Here is a 21832-nt window from a genome sequence, read left to right on the forward strand (position 1 = left end):
ACTGAAACCTGGTTGGAAATAAGTTAATATTTAAGTTGTTTTTAAATTATTAATTTGTTGTAAATTACTTATTCCCAACACTTCCGACAATAAGGAGTGTAAAGTGATGAGACCAAAGATCACCGCTTTATCTTTCTCACCAGCATTGTAAGCATATATTACTTTTGACAGTTTTAACACTTCTTATGAGATGCCTGATTTTGGTAAGCAATTACATAGGTGGAAACATACAGGGTGAGTCGCTAACTTTTGCCACCTAGAATAGCTCCGAAAGTATGATATGAGCTCAAAAGTTTGTGGGACAAAAGTTGCATGGGACAACAGGGGCCATAATATGTCATTGGTTTTTTGTTGCTAGGTGGGGTCACTTCAGAGATAGGAAGGTCAACTTTTTTTTTTTTTTTTTTAAATGGGATGCTATAGTTTGGTACTTATTTTCTGATAGCAGCTATCGAGACAAATTCAATTATGTGTAACAGTAAGGTCTTTGAGGATCAGTGAAGGTCAAGAAGGTGGCATGAACTTCCATTTACAGAAGGTGTTTGAAGTGATGACCACTGGTATCAACAAAGTGCTGCAATCTTCTTATCATGGATTGAGTGGTATTCGTCATCACATTGGCACTTATCGAAGCACATGCTCTGACAATTCTCTCTCACATATCTTCAGGTGTAAACAGAACATCTTCATAAACGATGTCTTTTATGAATCCCCATAAGAAAAAATCCAGAGGTGTCAAGTCAGGCAAACAAGCCGACCATGACACATCTCCTCTGCATCCAAATCAATGATTTGGGAATTGTCTCTGCAACTCATTTCTAGCCATCAGTGAAAAATGTGCCACTCACTCATAGTGTTGCTACCACATTCTGTTCCTTGTTCCTAAAGATATCTCTACCAATAACAGACCTAATGTTTCTTGCAGGAATGTAGTGTACTTCCTACCATCAAGATATCTTTCAATGAAATAGGGGCCTGTAATTCTGTTCTCCAGAATCCTACACCATACATTCACCGACTAGTTTTTGGTGTGCAACTTGCTGCAGCCAACATGGATTTTCAGCTGCCCAATAATGCGTGTTATGCAAATTAACATTTCCCTGGTTCGTGAATGTAGCCTTGTCAGTAAATAAAATCAAATTATTAAATGTGTCATCCCTCTGACCGTGAAGTTGAGCCCATTGGCAGAATTCAATGCAATGTGTACAATCCGTACCAGTTAATTCTTGGTGGAGATTGATATGGTAAGGATGATATTTATGGCAATGCAGAACATGAACAACACGACTATGGCTCATGCCAGATTCCCTTGCAATTTGACACGAACTAACACAAGGATCTCGAACCACAGTGGCAAGAGTACCAATTTCCATTTCCTCATTAGTAACTTTCCTTTGATGGATATGTTTCCAGTGCATTGAAGATCCAGTTCTGAATTTATCATACATGTATTTAAATGTTGAAAATTCAGGATGGAATGTAACAATATTAGAGAAGGAAAGTTGCTACTCACCATATAGCGGTTGCTGCATCGCACGATAGCTTTCGGCCATTAAGGCCTTTGTCAGCAATACACACACACACACACACACACACACACACACACACACACACACACACACACACACACACACACACACACACACACACACACACCTGCAGTCTCAGATAACTGAAACCACACTGCGAGCAGCAGCAACAGTGCATGATGGGAGTGGTGACTGGTTGGGCGTAAGGAGGAGGCTGGCGCGGGGAGGGGTAGGGATAGTATGGTGGGGGTGGTACACAGTGAAGTGCTGCAGTTCTGATGGAGGGCAGGAGAGAAGGTGGTGAGGAGGGGGGGGAGGAGGAGGAGGAAGTAGTGGAAAGGAGAGAAATAAAAAGAAGTTAAAAGACTGGGTGTGGCAGTGAAATGACGGCTGTGTAGTGCTGGAATTGGAACAGGGATGGGGCTGGATGGTTGAGGACACTGATTAACAAAGGTTGAGACCAGGAGGGTAACTGGAATGTAGGATATATTGCAGGGAAAATTCCCACCTGCACAATTCAGAAAAGCTGGTGTTGGTGGGAAGGATCCATATGGGACAGGCTGTGAAGCAGTCATTGAGATGAGGGATATCATGTTTGGTAGCATGTTCAGCAACAGGGTGGTCCACTTGTTTTTTGGCCACAGTTTGTCGGTGGCTATTTATGCGGACAGACATCTTGGTGGTTGTCATGCCTACATAGAATGCAGCACAGTGGTTGCAGCTTAGCTAGTAAATCACATGACTGGTTTTACAGGAAGCCCTGCCTTTGATGCAGTAGGTGATGTTAGTGATTGGCCTGGAGTAGGTGGTGATAGGAGGATGTATGGGACACGTGCTGCATCTAGGTCTATTACAGGGGTATGAGCCATGAGGTAAGGGATTGGGAGCAGGGGTTGTGTAAGGATGGATGAGTTTATTGTGAAGGTTCAGTGGATAGAGGAATACCACTGTAGGAGGGGTGGGAAGGATAGTGGGCAGGACATTTCTCATTTCAGGCCACAATGAGAGGTAATCGAAACCCTGGTGGAGAATGTAATTCAGTTGCTCTAGTCCCGGATGCTACTGAGTTACGAGGGGAATACCCCTCTGTGGACAGACTGTGGAACTTTGGGAAGTGGTGGGAGACTGGAAAGATAAAGCAAGGGAGATTTGTTTTTGTACGATGTTGGGAGGATAATTACGGTCAGTGAAGGCTTCAGTGACACCCTCGGTATATTTTGAGAGGGACTGCTTGTCACAGCAGATGCGATGTCCACAGATGGCTACGTTGTATGGGAGGGACTTCTTGGTATGGAATAGGTGGCAGCTGTCGAAGTGGAGGTATTGCTGGTGGTTAGTAGGTTTGATATGGACAGAGGTACAGATGTAGCCATCTGTGAGGAGGAGGTCAATGTCTACGGAGGTGGCTTGTTGGGTTGAGTAGGACCAGGTGAAGCAAATGGGGGAGAAGTTGTTGAGGTTCTGGAGAAATGTGGATAGGGTGTCCTCACCTTCAGTCCATAAAGCTAAGATGTCACCAGGTGAGGGGTTTCAGATTCTGGATTTTTAGGAAGGATTCCTCTAGATGGCCCATGAATAGGCATAGGATGGGGCCATGTGGGTGCTCATAGCCGTACCCCGTATTTGTTTGTAGGTAATGCCTTCAAAGGAGAAGTAATTGTGGGTGAGGATATAGTTGGTCATTGTGACTAGGAAGGTGGTTGTTGGTTTGGAATCCATAGGGTGTCTGGAAAGGTAGTGTTCAATAGCAGTAAGGCATTAGGAATGTTAGTGTACAAGGAGGTGGCATCAACAGTGACGAGCAGATCAAGGTGTGGTAAAGGGGCAGGAACTGTGGAGAGTTGGTGAAGGAAATGGTTGGTATTTTTTATATAGGGGGATAGGTTCTGGGTAATAGGTTGAAGGTGTTGATCTACAAGAGCAGAGATTCTCTCAGTTGGGTCACAGTAACCAGCCATAATGGGTCGTCCTAGGTGGTTGGGTTTATGGATTTCAGGAAGCATGTAGAAGGTGGGGGTGTGGGGAGTGGTAGGGGTAAGCAGGGAGATAGACTCTGGGGAGGGGTTCTGGGATGGGCCTAAGGATTTGATTGGTGACTGGAGATCATGCTGGATTACTGGAATGAGGTCACTGTGGCAAAGTCTGTAGGTGGAAGTATCTGACAGCTGACAGAGTCCTTCTGCCAGGTAATCCTTGTGGTTCATAACATCAGTGGTGGAGCATATTTAAATGTACAACATGTAGAGTGAGTATGTTGAGGATACCTTTCAGTGTATCAGTTTAGCTCTCACTGAATTTCATTGGCATTCTCCATAAATGAGAAGCTTATTGAATTGTTCTTCGATGGAATACTTCATTCACATTCGCTTGATTTGACGATACTAACCTTACCATTCCTGTTAGTGTTGTATTGCAAAACCCAGTGGTGTTTACAAGTAAGTGGCACATTAGATGGATACACCATATTCGGTGAATATTTACTATCTGCACGATATACAAGAGAGAATTGTCAGAGCATGTGCTTTGATAAGTGCCGAAGTGATAAGGAATAGCACTCAATCCATGATAAGGAGATTGCAGCACTGCATTGATACCAATTGTCATCACCTTGAACACCTTCTGTAAATGGAGGTTCATACCACCTTTGTGACCTTCACTGATCCTCAAAGACCTTACTGTTACACATCATTGGATTTGTCTCGATAGCTGCTGTCAGAAAATAAGTACCAAACTCTAGCATCCCATTAAAAAAAAAAAAAAAACAAAGTTGACATTCATATCTCTGATGTGACCCCACCTAGCAACAAAAAATCAATGTCATATTATGGCCCCTGTTGTCCCATGAAACATTTGTGCCATAAAACTTTTCAGCTACTATCATACTTTAGGAGTTATTCTAAGTGGAAATAGTTACTGATTCGCACTGTATTTTGGAGTAAGAATAGTAAGATTCAGTTTGGTATACCATCAATTCCTGCTGAGTGTATTTTTTAGATCATTGACAGCATTTGTCATTTGCCTGCTGACATTTCTAATGAGCAATGGCAATTTGCAGGTACTGATTGTGTTTCCACTTGGCAAATGATGTGTGTCAAAATTACTTTGCATTAATTTTGCAGGTATTTAGGTTAAGTTCCTGTTGAATATATTTGCTGTTTCAGTTACTTTTTTAAATTGTGTAACAAGATAATATTCTCAGTCTTTCCTGTTTTTGCCAATTTTGCTCTTTTATGATAGCCCACATAGTAGTTACTTTTGTTGTATTTTTTTATGTATGTATCATTTTGGAATTTTTCACCTATTTACTTAATTTGTGGAACAATTTTGTGTTTGTTTCACAGTGAGAGTGTATATCTGTTGTGACATTATATTGACAGTGGAACTCAGACAACTGCCCTCTTTTCCTGGCAATAATTAAAAATTCCTTTTTGTTGTCCATTGATTGCTTATTAACCATTTTTGAGGGAAGAGAGTATTAAAAAACCACACAGTTGTTTCTATATATATATTAATATGTTGATTTTGTGTTAGTGCTTTTAGTTTCATAGACAGTAGATGGTATTTAATAATGGCTTATTATACTGAATTACCTTTAGCACATACACTTTTATGACATACTCATATTTATCTTACAAGGAGAATCTCAAACTGGGACCTGAGTTTCGAAGTGTGCAAAAGAACCACATGTAGGTGACCAGGACTGTAGTGTGTCTGAAAATCTGAGGGCATTTAATACTGGTGATTTGTTTACAGAGCACATTAGAGTATTTACAAGTGATATCAGTTCAGTCGATGAAAAGTTGGTTATTCTGATTGATTGCAAACGGTGCAGAAGCAACTGGAAAATGTCATATTAAGTCTTAAGGACCATTTTAATTAAAAGAAAGTAAGAAGATGCTTGTTTTAGAAAATATTAAAATAATTATATTTCATGAGGACAATGTAGGGCCTACCTTCTTTGGTAAAGGGAAAATTCAGGAATGTGAAGTACATAGTTGAAAAATAGACCTGATTCACACACTGACTCCCAGATATTCTCACAATGAAAGAAATTCATGGCTGCAAAATATTTTGAGTTCAATAAAGAGTTAATGACAGTTGTTGATGGCTATTTTGCAGATGGAATTGTATTTCAGGAAATCTGCTCATTGTAAAAAAATATAAGAGTGTGTATTGACCAACAAAGGGCTATGTCAAAACATAATTGCATTTGTAACTAAGTAGCAGAGCCTCTCACTGCAATGAAAAAACCTTTCACTTTTGCTTATATCAGGAGTAGTATGATTTGATAGTGAAGAGCAGCTGGATTCACAAATAGAGCAGCTGTTGTCCAGTAAGCATTGTAAGAACTGAGGTGCCACTAAGTATCATTCACAATTCTCATTTATTGAAGATTTATCTCTAATCAGTCCATCAAAGATATAAGAAAGAGGTTCCTGCTACCTACATTGCTGTCCTAGTGTAACATTCCCGCAGGATAACACATGGCTCCATCTCTTTGAAAATGTTGGCAATATTTTTTGTGAAGATCACATTGTTCTCTTTCTTTGGTGCTCACAATTACTTAATGTTCCTCCTGCATCCTGAGAATAAATGAAGGGCTTATTTCAATAGTGGTACAAGTCCATTTTTGTTCATTTTGAGATACAGTCCTAAAGTTAAATGAGCACTGAAAAATCTGCAGTTGAGATACCAGAAATATTCAAGCATATGGCTTCTTGCTAGGGATGAACCTTTCTTTCTGTTTGTTTGGATCATTAATTTCAGAAGCATTATAGGCAGAAAAGTGGAGGTAATGGACTTGTACCACTATTGAAATAAGCCTTTCAAATATGAATACTAATATTTTACTCTTTCATCTGGATGACTGAATGAGTTTTGGAAAGACGAGTGTAATGTAACACAGAAGAATAAAATATACTAGTTATCTGTCTGTAACCAGTCTTCACATCTACATCTACACACATACAATGAAAGCCACTGCATGGTGTGTGACATAGGGTACCTTGTCCCACTACTAGTAATTTCTCTTCCACTTCCTTTTGCAAATAGAGCAAGGCAAAAATAACTGTTGTGTGTCTTTGTATAAGCCCAAATTTCTCTTATCTTACTTACATGATCCTTATGGAACATGCATGTTGGTGGCTGTAGAATCATTCTGCTATCACCTCCAAATGCTGGTTCTCTAATTTTTCTCAGTAGTATTCCACAAAAAGAATGTAATCTTCAAATGAGGGACTTCCACTTTAGTTCCTGAAGCATGTACATGAAAACCTACTGAACCTACTAGTAACAAATTCAGTAGCTTGCCTCTGAATTGCTTCAATGTCTTCCTTTACTCTGACCTGGTGGGGGTCCCAAACACTTGAACAGTATTCAAGAACAGGGCCCACTAGGGTGATATACATGGTATCTTTTACAGATGAATCGCACTTTCCTAAAATTTTCCAAGTAAACGGAAGTCAACAATCTGCTTTCCCTACTACTGTCCTTACCTGCTTGTTCCATTTCATATTGCTTTGCAACATTACACCTCGGTATTTAATTTATGTAACTGTATAAAGCAGTACACTACTAATGCTGCTTACATTTTTTTTACATTTAGAGCAAGTAACAGTGGGTCTTTTCCATACTCAGTCCATTTAGTCAGTACATACTTCTCCAGGGCACATTTACAATCTGTTTAAATGTTGACAATAATTCCTCCTCATCCATAACACTGGAATTAAATGATGTCCATTCATTTTGAAAATGGGACACTAACAACTACTTATTGGCTCTTTCAAGAAAACAGACTTCCCTAGCCTTCTGGATGGATTTATTAACTTTAGCATCCATTGTCACTACCCTGGTCTCCGTACCAATTCCTTCAATAAGGTCAGGCATCTTTGAAGCTACAAGTTGTAAAATATTTTCAATGAGTATAAGCTGTTGAGCTAATGCTTGAGTTTTTGGAAAACATGTTCAAAATCTTCACAAGACAGCCTGCCTGTAGAACCTGCAGTGAATCGATAGATATCCCAGTCTATATTTGGTATGTTAAACTCACCAACTAATATTTTAAGATATGAGTATTTCCAAACTAGTGAGAATAGAGTGAAAAATGTAGAAACTAATAATGCACATCCTATGTATTTTCAAGCTGGTATGTTGGACTACAGACAATTAGGAAACTATTACACAGTAAAAAGGAAGGTAGTAAACCAGCATGATTACTCAAAAGTCTGTGTCAAACTAGGGAAACAAACCCAGACTTCCATCTTTTGTAAGCAATGCCTCAACTGAGCTATATAAACACTCTTCATGATTTAACTAAAAACTTCAGTCTACAAGTACCTCTTTCCTATTGTCCAACTGCAGAGAGGTTTTCCTCCATATGTTGTTGAGCGAATATCCTTGGAGAAAAGGAACATGGCAGAGAATGGCTTAGCAGTATCCTATGGTTGGTTCCCAGAAACATATTATAATTGGCACTAATATTCACAGCTGAAGGTGATACCAGTATTGCAGATAAAGTAATATGTGGTTTCTCATTGAAAACATATGTAAAATACATGTGTAATAGTTGTTCATGTTTAATAGGATAATTTAATACATCAAACACTGATTTGGTTTCCAAGAGATATTTAAAACAGAGATATATAACTCAAAAATAACACATGAAAATACATATTGTGTGGCCAAAAGCAGATTTTTGGAAAAATCTACCATTTTCTGTTTGCTTCAAAGATATTTAACTACTCTGCTGGCCATTAAGATTGCAATACAAAGGAGAATATCCAATAACAAAATTGTATTTACAATGATAATGGATATTTCTGGATGGAACAGTATGTCAAATAACGGAAAGGCAACTGTTCTATACAGTGAATCGATGCATGGAGCCCAATAACACTTAACAGAAAACAGCATTCACACTAGCTTTTGAGCACTAGCTCTTTTCTAGCAATAGTACACACACTAAAACACTCTCACATGTTCCCATCGCTCTTGCTGTGACCACAGGAGTGTGTGTTTGGGTGTCTGTGTGGCTATGTATGTTAATGTGAGTATCATTGCTAGAAGATGAGCTAGTGCTCAATAGCTAGAATGAATGCAGATTTCTGTTAAGTGTTTCTGTGCTACATGCATCAGTCCATTACATCAAGAGTACACAGTATAGTAGGAGAAATTTATTTTTAAATTTGTAGGTGATTTGGAGAAATACAGGCTGTGAAATTTAATACACAGAGCTGCCACCTCTGGCAGCAACAATGGATCTAACCTGGCTGCACATAAAGTTGATTTGTACTCAGATAACATCAATCAATATGCAAATATTTTTAGTGGGAGAGAGATCTGGAGAACATGCTGACACTCTATCAAGTTGTCAGGACAGCACAGGGAAGATGCAGTCTTGCTAAAACATATTGAAAGATAACTTTATGTAGATCTCAAATACAGGGCAGATGCAATCTCACAATGTTTGTTCTCCACAGAGCTTACACACACAGCTGATGTACACAAGACTAAAAGTCATTTAAGGAGATGACATGGTACCACTTCTGTGTCCTGTGTTTTTTTTAGGTGCACCGTTGGCCAACATGCTGGCAGCCTACATAGCTTCAGATGTTGTCTGACTGTCTATTTGGATACTTGTCCTGCAAGAAATGAGACAATTTTCTGATGTAAGCTACATGATACTGCCAAACAAACAATGTCTGTTCTCATAGGTGCAAAACATGTAGGGCTCTTTAAAACCTGGATGGCATCAGGTATGCCCCTCCTGAATGCATCAGCAATCAATAAGATACCAACCAACTGGAACAGCAGTATTGTGCAATAACAAACTGTAATCTCAGTAGGCCACAGCCCTGTCCCTTTTGAACTCTTACATTATGCATAACATGATCTTCTTGCAAGCAACTGACATTTGAAAGTGATTTCTGAAGGAGAAAAACACTGTGTAATCTTTTTGTGTATACAAAAGGTAGATAATGTTACTTCTACCCACTTTGTGTGATTGCCCCAAAATATTAATCATTTGCATATCCATACATGTGGTACACTTCATGCCTATTTGATATTTTTTCATATCTCATTTATAGTTCTGTAATTGTAATGACCAGCAATGTAGATAAAATAGGATGGTAAAATAATACATAATGGCATGAGAAGTAAATTCTTTTAATTTGCTATCAGTCACAACAAAACTCAAATACTGGTAAAGAAAACATTAGTTAGGTAGGGAATAAAAATTCCACCAAATTCTAGAACAGAAACTTGGTGCAGCACAAAAGTAAATTTGACATTTTTGAAACAGTCAGTAGCACATACAAACACTGTCAGATGTCATTCCATCACCTCTATGCTCTCTCTACCCTTCAAGTTTTTAAGGAAATGGTTTATAGGAAATTTGCTTGTGTCCTTAAGTGTATAATCATTTCCAAGAAGTGTAGATTATCTTTCCAATTAATAAAGATTTAGTATCATTTGAGATACACTGCTATTCCTATTTATCTACAGCCTGCGAATGACTGAAGCATGAATCCACATAATTTCAATTTCACCATATTTAAGTGTTTAATTCCATTACAGTCACAAAAGAAACATGAGAATAATGACTGCTCATGTGCCTATGTCACAGGTATGATTTATCAAATCTTATCTTTGCAATCCCACTTGGAGTTACATGTAGTGAGTTATAAAATCTTAGTTGACTCTTCAGTGAAAAGTGGTCTTTGAAATTTTATGTGAAGATGTTTTGGGAAATAAATATCAAAGAGCTGGAAAATGAGGATAAATTTAAAACTGTTCTAAAGAACCACATGCTTGACAAATGCTATTACAGCATAAGCGAATATCTCTGCGCAACTGTATAAAATATATGTTTAAGTTAATGTGACAAATGAAATTACATCAGTGCATAATAAATTATGTTATAAAAACACTTATTAGTTGTATATTGTATTAAACATAAGATAGATTAATATGAATTCAGCACAGATACAAATTTTGTAAAGATATTATATAGTTGTTAAAATGTACCCTGACAAATCCTATATCACAAATGTGATCATTGGGATGATAATAAATAAATAAATAAATAAATAAATAAAAGTTTCCTAAATATGTACCAGCTCAGATTTCGTTAGCATTGTCATACTCTGCTGTGAGTCAAACAAACCTGTAACTAAATGTGCTGCTCTTCTAAGCAAATGCACAATGTCACCCCTTAGTCCATTGAAAGAATAGTGAAGAATCTGTTCATGACAAGAGAAGATGTGTAGTTTACACAGATAAGTGCCTCTATATGGGTTTGAAAACGCTAAGTTTGTTCCAAATTTTAAATGTAATAACAATGATATATCTCTGGTGGCATTACAGTGTATATTATAGAAATAATTATGCACTCTTAGCATGTCATGAGTGAAAAGTTGAAATGCAAAATTTAAAAAAAAGCTTTTTTGTGCAGTTTAACTGATCTACATATTAATCATCTGCAGAGGAAAACATTTTATCTTTGTTTCTCTAAATATTTTCACTATGTCAATATATATTTTTCATCTCAAGGAACCCTCAATAGACACATTCACATTTCCAACAAGCTAACATTGTGCTTTTTTGTACTACTAAAACATGTAATTTCACAGAAGGAAAATGTGTAAAAGTATGTTAAGTAAATGTGGCTGAATAGATATGGTCTAAGGAACCAGTAATAATTTAGAGGTTTAGTTCCCTCAGCTTAATTAAACAATGTAGAATTAAGGAAATGAATAATTATATTACAGAAAGTGTTTGGCTTGCATAAATTTGAATTCATAACTTGCAACAATACATATACATAGAGATCCCACTACGAAGATAAGTAAATCTTCCTACATAACCTCATTAATGTGCTTCAGTTTAAATTATGTATTTGAACTTGTAGTAGCAGAAAGTGGTACCAGCCACTGAAGGCTTCAAGAGAGTGAAATTCAGTTAATTCATTAACCATTTCTGTTAAGGTATGTCTGTACAAATAAATGCAAGTTAATGTCAGCACAAACTTAGTGAGAAAAGATAATATTCATTTCAGCATGGAAATAAAACTTGATCAACATTGTCACTTTATTGCGAACATGATCTCACAATGTTATATCAGTGACCTGAAAAAAGAAAATAACTTAAGAACTTTAACTTGCAGTTCACCTTTACCTCCCTTTCCCTCACCCATCTGAGATGTTGCACTAGTGGAAAATTAGACTTGTACTCATTAAATTCTAATCTTCCTTCTTTTCATCGATGCCATCCCCTACTTGCTGTAGACCAACTGCTGCGTTTCCTTTTTGGCATGAGCATGAGCCAGCTCAGACTACAAAGCAGGTGAACAGGTCTGAATTAGATCGTGAATTTTGCATTCCAGTGCCTTTCCTCATGTTGGTTCTAGTCTATGCCAAGAACTGCTTTTAACCTGCACACTCACAATGATCAGAAAATAATATTATGAGTGACAAGGTTAGAGTACAGCATTAGGTGTAATAGGTTTTTGCTTTCTCTGTGATACATTATTTACCTAATACAGATTAGAACTACGTGTCACATTAGTACCCACTAGAATTCTGTCATTGATCAACAACCCTCTAAATTGGATTGTGTAATAATCACTCACAGCCATGAGATCATTTCTTTTTTTTTCAGTTTACCAAAAGTTAGTCTTCATTTAAAGATCACTATGTAATAATAGACTGATGTAAATGTCAGAAGGATTCTTCCATCCAAGAAGAGGTAAAGGCTTTGCTTTGGTACAAGTTCTGTTACTTTTTGCAGTACTGGAATGGAGAAGACACACAAATTTTGTTGCTTTGCTGTGACTAAATTTATGTCTGCATTCATATATCATGAGCAGTTCTGTTATGTAAGCCAGATGGTATCCATTGTAACTATTATATACCATTATTCTGACTCGATTCACAGATACTGTCCATATTTTCTTGCACTAGTCTTAATTTTTCTGGTTTTATTTCTTTGGAATTCATACAGTGCAAACGTTTGGAGAACACACACATGCATAGAATATCCTGTTAATTCAAATTTTCAGAAGTTTCAAAGTAGCTTTTCACTTGAGACGCTATGTTGTTTTGTAGTTTTCAACTGGATTTTAACAGAGGGCTTAACAAATTTTTTCAAGGTAAGTAACTGTGTTTCCATGTCATGTCAACCAGTATTTCAACCATAGTTAGAAGTAACCCTCGATGGAATTGTGTGTTACACTTGCAACTTGAAACAATGGCCAAAAAATTGACCAGAATAACAACAAAAGTTTCATTGCAGCTGATAATGTCCATAAAAGCCTCTGCTCACATTTAACTGAAAATGTAATACTTTTACACTAATGAAATAAACCCGTTAGTATTGACAAACCTATTCTTTTGACTTTCATAATTTATAGCTTTAGTAATAATTATGTTGCAGTAGCTATGCAGAGATGAAAAGGCTTGCACAGGATAGACTAGCATAGAGAGCTGCATCAAAACAGTGTTTGGATTGAAGTCAACAACAACAACAACAACAACAACAACAACAATTTCTCCCATTATACATGGGTGGTAACCCTTTGGGATAAACAAACAATACTGTAAATTATTCACAGAAGTACCACAAAGTCTACATCTTCCATAGAGAAGCTGCATTTCCCAATAATCTGATAAGAAATGTAATCTGAACTTTACCTTCATAATCAAGATTCATTATGTTATATTTGTAACTTTTCTACTGAATGCCATTTAAATGGTCATGCTAAGTATTTGAATTCTTTACAGTTTTTCACCAATTCTATACTCAATTTGTTCAAATGTGTTGGCAATTTTTGTCTAACAATGCAAACTCCAGGTTGGAATAGCAACGGTGTTAGGAAAATGATAGATTTCCACTCATCATAAGTGACACCACTGAATTGCAGACAACAACAAAATAACAGTTGCACATTGTAGCTTTCATCCAAAGCCTTCTTCAGCACAGAAAACACTCATACACATTCACACAAGCAAGCACACCTCATGCATACATGACTGGGATTCCGGTCAGAGCTGCCAGTGGTAGCAGTAATATTTGTGTGAGATGTGGTTGCCTGTGTGAATGTGTGTGTTTTCTTTACTGAGAAAGGCTTTTGCCAAAGGCTGTAATATTTAAGTCATTTTGTTGTGCCTGCCTGCATTTCAACGGATCATCTTTACAGTGAGTACCAATCTATCCTTTTCCTAACATTGTTAATCATTTTTGTCTGTCTTTATAAGACTGTATGACTGTACTGTCCTGTGTGGCACAAGCTTTACAGCCCTCAATGGCTCATATTTTAAATTTTATTGTGCACTTAAATGATGATGAGTTAACCCTATGTAATAAATCATGTAACAGATGACTGTACTGAGAGTTCTGAGGGAACCACCTTAATTCCAGTCTTAGTGAAGATTAAGAATGCCAATCAGAAATTGATGTTTTTCAATCTCCACCATTTTTTCAGCAAGAATTTTGATGTTGGCCAATAGCTGATATAGTTCACAGAAATAAGTGTGTGGTGTCACCGCCAGACACCACACTTGCTAGGTGGTAGCTTAAATCGGCCGCGGTCCATTAGTACATGTCGGACCCGCGTGTCGCCACTGTCAGGATCGCAGACCGAGCGCCACCACAAGGCAGGTCTCGAGAGACGTACTAGCACTCGCCCCAGTTGTACGGACGACATTGCTAGCGACTACACGTACGAAGCCTTTCTCTCATTTGCCGAGAGACAGTTAGAATAGCCTTCAGCTAAGTTAATGGCTACGACCTAGCAAGGCGCCATTTGTACCATTGCATGTATCTCAAGATAGTCTCACTTGTATCATCAAGAATGCTGTATACCAAAGGACGATATAAAAGTTAAGTGTTCTAGTAGCTACGTTCTTTTCTTTATCACATTCATTACGAATCCTGTTCCAGACTTAACGCCAGACGGCGTGAGTTGACGCGTGCCCTTTCGGCTACTTCACTGTGGACTGGCTGCCTTAACAGTCCACTACAAAGTGTTTCACAGCTACTTATTTGGCTGCAATCACTTTTAAAGGTGAGGCCTCGTTATGAAGCACTCGTGTTCGGTGAAGCCTTATACAAGTTCTCACCATTATACCCAGCACACACATGTTAAATGTGTTTTGACTCATTTATGTGTGAGGTAGTATGATGACAGCTCATGAGCAAGCTGGGAAATATGATCACAACTTGTGTTTGGCTTCAACAAGAATGAGCATTTCATAATGGGAATTTAGTCTTGAAACTAGTTTTGGTCAAATAAAGAGCTAACATACAGCTGTGGAAAAGTTATTTCCAGAAAGAAATACATGCTATGCAGCTATCAGTGTACATAACAATCTTGATAGTGCTTACCAACACAAACTTCTGATGTGTCTTCTGCCCTCTGGTCTAAATGTATAATGGCTCACACAAAAGCTGAAGATCCATGGCCCTGATTTAGAAGCAATGTGCCCTGGACTGAAACTGCTGTTTACATAGCTGAGCCAAAGTTTAATACTGTTTCGCAATCCTTCAAGCCCTGGCAGGATAAAGTAGCAAGGCTAGGGTTCTCAAACAACATAAACTTAAACATTGCTGGGATGTCATATTTCTCACCCAGATGAAAGAATGTTGAGGATAGGGGATTGAAGGAACTCGGGGAATGGCCATAGACCATGGGTCATAGTCATTCACTTCTGCACCCACATTTTGCTACATGAAGTTTAGTTAAATAAATTGTAACACAGATCTTAAAAATCCAACCAGTTCTACTATTATTAGAAAGAATAAGTTGCAGAAGTTTAGGATTCAAAAATAGGTTAGTGAAGTTAAAAAAGAAGTTAAATAAAATCAAATGGCATTTAGTAGGCTTATCAGAAGAGGAAAAATTAAAAAGATGAGATGAGATTGAAATCAGTACATATTTTTAACTGTGGGTGTATAAAACAGAGACAATTCAGAAATACACTTAACTGTAAATTTAAAATCAAAATACAGATACTAAAGGAATCTGTCAGAATAGGAATACATGATATTTTTAATATTCTGTGGGCATCATTAAAGTCTATGAACTGAAATGCTCACACTGTTATGAGGTAGCTGTACAACAAGCTACAGAAATGGATAAATGATAAATACTTGTGTCACATGGTAACAAGAAATTGTGGAGAAAATGTGGCTGAAAAACCAAGAATTATTCATTGGGATAAGACTTTGGGTATGATACCAACAATCACAGAGTTCATACCTGAGTAACAGTTGTAGAAAATGGTAATGTATGTAACTTCACCCATTCTTCCAGAAGAAAACAAATAGAAAATTGATTTTGCAAGGACTAGAGGAAAATAAAAATTTAACTGCCTAAATTTTATCAAATAATAAATTGTCCAGAATGCCAGTCTAAATCTGTTTCAAATTTCTTTTGATCATAGACTAATAAAATGCAGGATAAAAATAGATAGAAAACTATAAACACACTTGTCAGGCACAGTCAGAAACACTGAATGAGATTTTATGCAAGTAGTGAGACATGAGAAATTAAGCACCTTCTGTACCATAGAAAGTGAAGATTATAGTAATATACATGAGGTCTGTATTTATTTAACAAACTCATGCAACCATAAAAAGATATTTGTCATGAAGTAAGCAAAGACAAAAGAAAATCTCAAATGGGGAAAAGTAAAACACACACACACACACACACACACACACACACACACACACACACACTAGAGATTGTGGAATCTGCTAAGCTGGCTCTTGACTTTGTGTCTCACCATGAAACAGGAAAAGCGTCACTTTGTCCTCCAAAAGGTAGACTGTTAGGGTTATATCATCACCCAGACAGGAATTGGAATCCACTCACTGGTTTTGCAAGCTGTGCACAACGTCTCAGTACCTACAACATGGCAAGTCCATTCTGATACTATCGAATCACTGTCTAAAATTCGTCCCCCACTATGCATAAGTTTCTAGGTTCGTCACGCAACTATTTGAAAAGCGCGGCAAGTTCCACTGGTTTGCGCGATGTGAAGAAGCTTTTCCGCGGTTCATGGTTTTCTGACAACTAATCTGCTTGCATATCCTGATTTTGAAAAGCCAGGCATCCTGTTGTGCCGCACAGGCAATTTTGCGACTCTGCGAGTGCGGCCCTAACAGTGGAACAGAATGGAAACGAGTTATGGGAAAACAGAGAAGGAATTGTAAAGCGTAATAAATATAATACCTTTATGGCAGGCTCCTGAAGGCAATTATCATGCATTCGGCCTTACTATGGCCTCCTGGTCTCAAGGACCCGACACGTAAACCAACCAGGTGGATATTGTATCGTAGTGATACTGATTTCGTGGTGGTGGAAACTGAAAGCGATATGCATTGCAGCAAGCGGAATGGAGGCGTGAACAACGTGAGAATACATAGTGTCACAATTTGCGGCAGAGTTGTTATCAGCCTATGCGACAAAATCTTTTATCGGAGAAGTGAGTGATTGTGTCAGGTCTGCCCTGCGTGGTACTTCATATGGTACGTGACACAATTCTCGCGGTAGAGGCGCCTATCCATCGCTGTGCTGCGGAATCTTACTGTTGGCAGGCTAGGAAGAAGCGTACTGAGCAGCACGTTAACAACTGTCTGCAAATCCGCCTCGGTAGCTGCGCGGTCAGCACAGCGCATTGGTAATCGCAAGGGCCCGGTTTCGACTCCTAGCTGGGTTGGAAATTTTTCTCATCTCGGGGATTGGGCGTTGTGTTGCCCTTCCGTTCGTACCGTCGTGATTGACATTCCATTGCTGAGATGACTGTATGGGCGCGCCCCGAAAGCCAATAAATAAAAAGAAACTGTCTCCAGCGGGTCACCTGTGCACAACAGTCAACCCAACGGCTGTGGGTTGCTGTGCCACCAGCGATCTGGTGACTGTGCTACCCTTCCTTTTTGTCAGTTTTGCCTGTAAGTGACCACATAACAGGAACGAACACAGTGCATCATATTTCGGATGGTGTTATACTTACTTACAGACCTCACGTTATGCTAACGGATAGTCGCATCCGTCTGTACGCTAAAAAGCAAATTTCACCAAAATCACCGAGACACAATTACAGCCAGTGAACTGATACAAATCTAGGATTGTAACAATTTGTGGGAGTTCAAATGTTCAAATGTGTGTGAAATCTTATGGGACTTAACTGCTAAGGTCATCAGTCCCTAAGCTTACACACTATTTAACCTAAAGTATCCTAAGGACAAACACACCCACCCATGCCCGAGGGAGGACTTGAACCTCCGCCGGGACCAGCCGCACAGTCCCTGACTGCAGCGCCTTAATGGTTCAAATGGCTCTCAGCACTATGGGACTTAACATCGGAGGTCATCAGTCCCCTAGAACTTAGAACTACTTAAACCTAACCAACCTAAGGACATCACACACATCCATGTCCGAGGCAGGATTCGAACCTGCGACCGTAGCAGTCTCGCGTTTCCGGACTGAAGCGCCTAGAACCGCACGGCCACCGCGGCCGGCTTATAATCGTATACTTAATGTATACAAAGAAGAGTAGCACGAACGGTGTCAGGTCTGTTTGATGCATGGGCGAGTCTCAGGAAAACGCTGAAAAACATTAACTGACAGGCAACTGAAAATAAGAGTAAACTGTCTCGCTAACACCTACTTACGAAGTTTCAAGAACCATTATTAAATGAGGAATCTAAGAAAATGCTACAGCCCCATTCGTTACGCGGAGACAAGATTAGGCTGATTACAACGTGTGCAGAGGCATTTAAAGAAGTCATTCTTTTGCATGCTCCATAAGGAATGGAACGGGAAGGAAATATTGACACGGGGTGCAATTGGAAGTGCCCTCTGCTGTGCATTTCACAGTCGTCAGCAGAGCATCAACATAGAAGGAACAATGGGACCTCTCCCCAGGTCACCACCATACTCTCCAGCGATGGTAATCCAGGGTAGTGTAGAACCACGATTCATAGTTGAACACAATGCGACGCCATTCGTCAACAGCCCATGCTTCCCGGTCACGGAACCAGACCAAACGCAGTAGTTTTCGTTGTGGTGTCTACGGCAGCCTATACACAGGACGATAATCCCTTAATTCGGCTGCTGCTAGTCTCCGACCAACGCTGCGGGATCACACAGTGAGCCCATTGCTTGTTTTCGGATGGCAGGCGCAGATGTGAACGGGTTAAGATGCGCTTTGTGCACAGTACGGAGCTCCTTCCTCTTTTTGGTCCGACGCGGTCAAACGGAACCTTGAAATAGAGTATCGAGTATCGAGTATATCTGCCCTCACCTACCCTTGCATTCCACATTGGCCCACTGTCACATCCTAATCCCCCACAGATCTGGATATTACAAGATCCGAGCAGACGACCAAATCGTGACCCAAACTTAGTCAGGACGTGACAACACTGTCTCACACGAATCCGTGTCCTTCACTGTCATCACTCAATATCTCACGCCCCCCATACCAGACCTGGTAAAAACTCTAAGCACGAAAAACACTAATGCACTCCTGACGACTGTTCCAGCTTTCACAGAGAACTGCAGCTTTAATCATTTACATAACTGTCGATTGTGTGTTCGTGTATCAAGTTACACTAACATCCTACGATGTCTTTTGGATATTGACTTTCTTGTCAGGCCATATATCTTATTTCTCGCACTTGTGCCCCATCTTATTTTCTCAGTAAATGATAAATTCTGTCAATTAGAAAAAGATAAATGCGATGAAGAAGAAAAGTAGTGAGTCACAATTCAGAGTACAATAGTCGAGCCATCAGTGCAGCTTACTGTTATATAACAAGGATGGCTATCGTGGGAGTGATCATACTATATATCCGTGGTTGTCATTCTGAATCGTATTTGTCAATCGCTATGAGCTGTTTGCAAGATTAAACAAAGAAACGTAGGTATATAATTCTTATGTTCTGCATTTTTGATACATTAAAAACTAAAAACTGTAAAATTCGGAGTGATCAACTCAGAGTGCAATGCATGTCGACATTAGAACAGCACGCACTGCGATTTCGTGTTGAAAGTAACTGCTGCAACGATTACCGTCGTTGTCGACGAACGTGAATTTTACACGCAACTCTCTCCTTTGAGAACATTATTTTCTCCTTTACGTTTAGATATAAATCAGGAATGCAGTCACGATAAGCATTTGTTTAGCTGCGCTTAGTTTCTCCTGGAAACGAGCGAGGTGCTGTAAAGTGTGGGCGTATAGTCGTCGTCATCTGGGAAGACACTTCAGTCCGCCCATCATGCTTTACGTTCCGTTGCTGTCTCACACCTGGCAACCACTAAGGTATTTCTTTTCACAACGTCGAGGCCAAACCACACATTCTGCCTCGTGAAAGGTGGAAAATTATTAGTTTTCGAATAGAATTAAGGTCATAAAGCTTTGCGACTGTTCCATGACGAACTTCGTGTTCGGATATGAGTAGCAAAAGTCGATCATTTATTTAAGCAGTCGTTAAAAATACACCTATTATGCTTTAGAGATCTACACTCGTCCTTATCGTACCAGAAATCTGTTCTCGTCTGTCGTATGAAAGCAAAAAGAAGTAAATTCCAATTTAACTTAGGTGCCTTTTCTACCTCACGAATTTTCTAGCAATCGAGAGCATTTTACCGCCTGTTGTAATGAAGTCGTAGGTTTAATTTTAAACTTCGTTTTTGTCTCCTACATTGTGCGCAGGTTCATTTATTTCCCTTAGCCTGCATTCATCTCCTGCCCCCACCGCCACTCCCTCCCTCTATCCTTCTTGAGTTTGTAAAATGGGAAGATGCTGTTGCCTAGAAAACAGCTTTTAAATTTGAACATAACATAAACTTTAAATAACAAACATTATTTCTCATTCTGATAATATGGTTCACATAAAACTTCGCTCCTTCATAAAAGAAGCCGTGGGTTGTCATAATGAATCTTGTAAACTTTACAGTGAAGTAGCGTCCTCTTACGTTCTCACGAAGAGATAAAACTGCCACCCTGCACAGCACGAATACGATTAGGAAGTTCACATTTTTACAGCGAAAAATGCCTGTCATACGACCTTGGTTCCTTACAAAGTTTCCGCGATTTAAAGGTGTATCATAAACGAAATGAAGTTGTCAAGTAAAGCATCTAACTTCAAAGCAGAGTTCCCGCATCGACAGTGCTGAAAATCTGTATAATTAGACACAATCTGATATTGATAATACTGCTAGGAAAACTGAAAAGAATCTTAGGGTAACCTTGACAAACAGGTTCTACAGCACCAGTCTCCTTAGACGAAAGACTTGAAGAGAATGCAGGGATCGTTTGGCCTTTTAGTATGGTATTGCTTCAGACTTTCGGAGGTATCTGTAACGTCTACGTAGGATGTAAATAAGTGGAACATAGGGATAGTCGTATATACTCCGGCATGATTTAGACAATTATTAACTCGGAGAAGCAGTTATTTGGAAGTAAATACAATCAAAACCGTTACTTCGTGCACAGTAAAACCGAAAATGAAAGGAATCATCAAAGAGCATTTCCTCGAGACTGATAGCCTATTTTCCGCCTTTGGCGAAAGAACTGGATTCCCAGACTACCCACGTATTCTGCGAATTTTTCATTCCCTACGCTGTTACCTAGAAGGATAATTATGTTTCTGGGCTAACAGCCTTGCCGCAGTGGTAACACCAGCTACCGTCAGATGACCGCAGTCAAGTGCCGGTGGGTGACCGTCTGGGCCTGCCGGTCGCTGTTGGAGAACGTGGTGCACACTGGCAGCCCTCGAGAGGTCATGGAATCTGACTACGGTGTGCTGGCCACGTGCCCCTCCACATCCGCATCGAGTGACGCTTATCGGCTGAGGATGACACGGTCGTCTGTCGCTACCGTTGCGCCTTGCGAGGCCTGTTTGGATGAAGTTTAGAGTTTAATTATGTTTGTGAGTCCATAGCTGATAATTTTTTTTTAAACTTTATTTTGAACAGTTCTCGGGTATCTGACCGGGTAGCGTCGTAATTTCTCCGCAATATTTCGGCAGACGTACACGCTGCTATCTTCAGGTGGTTCCTGACGAATGCTGTGCTGTTCCTCTCGGCGCCCTGTATATACTAGCCGTTACCCCTTCCACCGTTCCTCTCCTGGTGTCTTCGGTGCTGCCAGCGCGGCGGCTACTGGAGGTGGTGGGGGAAGCGGCGCCTGGGCCTGAACTGGGGTCTGCAGTCTCCCTGCTGCCGCCGTCGGGGGCGGTCCTCGATCTCTGGGACCGCATCTTTCTCTCTGCAGGGTTCCAAGCCTGACTAAGTT

The sequence above is a fragment of the Schistocerca nitens genome, chromosome 3 (assembly GCF_023898315.1).
Source record: "Schistocerca nitens isolate TAMUIC-IGC-003100 chromosome 3, iqSchNite1.1, whole genome shotgun sequence".
Taxonomy (NCBI): Eukaryota; Metazoa; Arthropoda; class Insecta; order Orthoptera; family Acrididae; genus Schistocerca; species Schistocerca nitens.